Consider the following 4,480-nt stretch of genomic DNA (forward strand, 5'->3'; position numbering starts at 1 on the left):
CTACTGGACTCTTTTAGAATATTTTTCTGAGTTTACACACCTATAATATTCAAATAATGGAACTTAACAAAAAAAGGGGATACAGATGAATGTCCATTTCTTATCTGTGTATTCAAAATGGTTAGGATAGATATATAGTTACATTCTCTTAATGAATAGAGGGATTTGTCCTAATATTGTTTGTACATAAGATATCATGTCTGCCTCTTGTGCAGCAATTAACTACTAGGAAGCATGTATACAATGTGTTAATTATTGAAACTGTAGTACTAATTGGTTTTGAAACTGTCTCATTGCTATTTGTTTCTCAATAAAATTATGGAAAAAAAAGTATGAAAGAAGCATCTCCAGAAAGCGAGATTAGGTGAATATCCCTGGGCTTCACTCAGAAAGTCAGCTATATGTGTAGTGGACCTAGGAATCAGCATTTTAGAGGATGGTCAGCTCTTTCTGAAGCAAGTTGAAAGAACCTTGTGAAATCTGGCACCCCCTCTTCCTGGGCATCTGCTGTCACCCATGTGGGGCTGCAGTGGAGGCAGTGGGGGGATGGAAACCTGCTGTGTGAACTGAAAAATCCATCAGAGCACGAGTCAGGCCAGCCAGAGTGTGATCAATTGATCAAACAAGTCAATCTAATTCTGTAGCCCAAATAACCACTGGATTGATTAAAGTTTTCTCTTACCACCTACCATACATGGTAGGGCCTCACTTAAATAGGTTAGGCTCATAAAGAGAAGTATATGAAGCAGGTTTTTCTTTAAGCTGATATATTGTGCCCTTGCAAGATGTTCCTTTGCATTTACACCCCAGTTTCAAGAGGTTGTTTTACAAAGCCATTACATGAAACTCTGCATTAAACACAGGCATTACACAGGTGGATGCTTTTGCTCCACTCTGCATGAACAAGCAGATTTCTTTAATTAAATATATGATTTCCTTTAATTACAGCAGTTAGTTAGAAAGGTGATAACCAAATAAAATTTTATCCTACAAAATTTATAGAGAACAGGGACATTAAAATAACATTAATGTTGTAGGAAGACTCAATGAAAGAGCAAACAGGCAGAAAATTGACAAATCTCTCACCTTAATGACTTGCAGCCACTGTGTTGGGAGTAGTATAATTCTTATCTGCATTTCCTTGGATTGGCTACTTTTTTCCAATAACAGCCAACAGTCTTTTAATACTTTTGTTTCATGTCTAACATTATTAGTGCATGAATGATTCCTTTTATTCTCATGGTTTTGCAGAAGAGTTTTACTTTGAAACTGACTCATTTGGAATTGAAGGCAGTACTCATGAGTTGAGTCAGAAGCCATATTCTAGATCAAGGCTTCTAACAATTCTACCATCCATCCCTTTTTCAGAGAAAAAAGTTTGTAATGCTCCCTCAACATCTTACAACATGTTTTGTAGATAATTTAATCTTTCTACACATATTTGGAAAATCAGCATAATACATACCTCTATTAAGGTAAAAATATAAAAGGTAATCGACTTACAATAAATTACTATATCTTTAAAAATGCAGATACTTGGGCAGGACTATATTAGAAGGCATAATGAAGTTGTCAAGTGCTAACACTTTTAAGAAGAATCAAATTGAATGGAAAATCCTCCTGGTGTGTTTTATTGGTAACTCAAACACTCAAGTGGCATTATGTGGATTCATTTGATTTTCTGAAATAATAAAGGACTTCTGGGAAAGTTTCAAATAAATCAAAGCACATTCTTCCCCTAATTTTCCTTGTAGTTTGCTTCTGAAAACCCTGTTTATATAAAAAAGTGTTGCAGAAATAGCTGTGTTATATGTAAAACAGAATTAATTTCTAGGCTCAGATAATTGTAAGTAATATTTTGTCTTCATCAATGGAAGGATTCTTCACTATGTGGATGATAATCTCTGCTTACTAGGTGTTGGAATCATCCAAGATGCCCTTGTGTTTGTCAGTTTTCTGTTGCTATTTCAAAACCTCTGATAAAATCAGCTTAAAAGAGGAAGGGTTATTCTGGATCACAGTTTCAGTTTTAGTCCATAGCTAGCTGGCTCTACTGCAGAAACATTTGGTGGAAATATGTGGCAGAGAAAAGCTTCTCACCTTGTTACATCCAGGAAGGAGAGAGAGAGAGAGAGAGAGAGAGAGAGAGAGAGAGAGAGAGAGAGAGAACGAACCAGGGAGGAAGAGAAGGTAGACAGTATGTACCCTTCAATGGCATGCCTGCCCCTGGTGACCCACTTCCTTCATCTAAACCTCATGCCCTAGCAGTCTATTCAGCCAGTGAATGCATGAAAGTATTAAGCCACTTTCTGAAGCTGGAGATCTCAAGAGCCAATCTCTGCCATAGAAGCCCATCAACTGGTAACCAAGCCTTCAACACAATGAGTACTTCAGGGTTTTTTTTTTTTTTTTTTGGTAACAACTCTATAGGATTTTAAAACTCATCTCATTAAGAAACACTACAACAGATGCAAAAGGGAGAGTACTCTACCAGCATGGAAGACAAGAGGCAAGAGGGAAGAACACTAAAACTCATTGGATGCCAGGGAAAGTATTACAAACTTACACCTTCAGTGTGATTTTGTTTATTGTAATGTGATTTTGTATATTTTAAAACTTGTTTTAAACGTTTTGAAAATAGCATTGATTGCCAACCCAACATAATTTTTGTCATACCTCTTTATGGTTGCTTAGACCCTACTTTACTTAGTAATGCTATCTCTCAGTTTTCTAAAGTATTTATTTTGTTTTGTTTTTGTCCACAGTGATTCAATGGCAGAAAATAGTTACTTGTTAATGTTCACAAATGTCCATCCATTAAATTGCCTGTTTTCTATTTTACAAATAAAGAAACTGTGGTTCAAAGACATTAACTTGTGCAAAAACATACAACTTGTCAGTCATAGAACCAAGGATTAAAATTCTTGTCGTTTGGAATCTCCCAAACACTATACACTTCCTGTAGTAATTTCACTATGTTTGCAACTTTCATTTTTCTGTAAAGATGCAGAATGCTAAATGATAAATTTTTCTCCAATAAATGCCATTTTAACTTCCCTTGGAAAAGCTTTGTCTTCTGACATCAATATGAGACAAATGAGTGTAGTGCCCTGGAGAGGGGACAGTAAGGCCATCATTTGTTTTTGTTTCAAGGGAAACCAGAAAACATTAAGCTTACATTGTATTCCTTTTCTGGTGAGTTTATCCAGTTTTGTTTAAGCAGCTCTACAGCATCCATAAAGATTTTTCTCCACAGTATGCTACTGTAATAAGAAGTTTATCAAATAAAGCCATCCACAAAGAGTGTGTAGATGTGCCACATCAATGACCCCATGCTGAGTGCTGGTTACTTCCAGGAAACCTGGTGAGAAAAATTCACCTCCCATTCTACAATTACATTTGCTCCAAGTCTTGTGCTTTGAGAGGTTTTTGAACAAATTGGGGTCTTCAATTCACTTGAACAATTCCAGTCTTCTAATTTAATCCTAAAGAATAGCTTTTTGGAATCTAATAATGTATTGCAGAACATGATAAACAACCCATTTCCCTGGGTTTTTCTGTAATTATCTTTGGGAAATAAATCTCACATGTATGAGCAGGCAAGGTTATAGGGTGAGCTGGATACTATTTATTTGTCCTGGCATTTTTGGGAGTAATAACTATAAAATTCATTTATTGAGCACCTGAGAAGTGTCAGGTACTAAGAGGATAATAGAGTGCCATGTGTATACTTTGTGTCTCTGTATCCCTGGCTGTGGCTGGTTGGACCAGGAATGGTTCTTTGACCCAATTTAAATTACCTCTGGAATTTAGACCTGCTACTGTGAATCAATAGTCAGTGGCTAATAATTCTTGAAGTTGGAAGGTATTTTAAAGATTGCGGGAGACAGGACATCTCCCCGCTGAGGGGACAGGCATTGAGAAGAGAAATCCAGGGCCAGAAAAAGGCAAAATGGGAGTCTGTGCAAGTCAAGAAAGAAACTGCTTGTAGAGCCATGTAGACTCCTGAAAGTGCTTCATTTATTGGCTGCAGTTCTATAGGAGGCAAAAGTGCATTTGTAGTTCTGGGAGCTAACTGAAATCTGTGACCCTCAAGAAAAATAATCTTTTTTGTTTAAGCAAATCAGTGTAGTTTTTCTTTTTTACTATGCACAAGCAAACCTGATGAAAACAACTAGGTTTTTCAAGCTTCATCTTGCTTTATCTTAACAGAAACCCTTACGGATAGGTGCTTTCATTTTATAGGCGAGGAAATGGAGATTCAGGCCTATTAAAACTTTCCCCAAACCCAGCTCCTCTGAATAATTTTTTACATGTTTTTTTCCAGACTATGTGAAGCAAAATTTGAAGTTTAATTAAACTAAGAGGGATACAGTAAACAAAATATTTTCTGATTATTGATTGTGAGACTCAAGCACCCCCAAAACATTGGTGTTCCAGCTTATTCCTGAGAGACAACAATCATCACAAGAGGTTTTCA

At 36.4% G+C, this 4,480-nt stretch overlaps 1 long non-coding RNA gene across 1 annotated transcript in view; it reads right to left on the reverse strand.

The window, feature by feature from the left end:
• Nucleotides 1-4,407, reverse strand: part of LOC111815303 — a 7,583-nt gene extending 3,176 nt beyond the window's left edge. The window contains exon 1 of the long non-coding RNA XR_002820012.1: nt 4,314-4,407. This is a non-coding gene — a long non-coding RNA (uncharacterized LOC111815303). The remainder of the gene's footprint in view (nt 1-4,313) is intronic.
• Nucleotides 4,408-4,480: the final 73 nt, after the last annotated feature.

This window comes from Octodon degus, unplaced genomic scaffold, assembly GCF_000260255.1.
Source record: "Octodon degus isolate 3935 unplaced genomic scaffold, OctDeg1.0 scaffold00014, whole genome shotgun sequence".
Lineage (NCBI taxonomy): Eukaryota > Metazoa > Chordata > Mammalia > Rodentia > Octodontidae > Octodon > Octodon degus.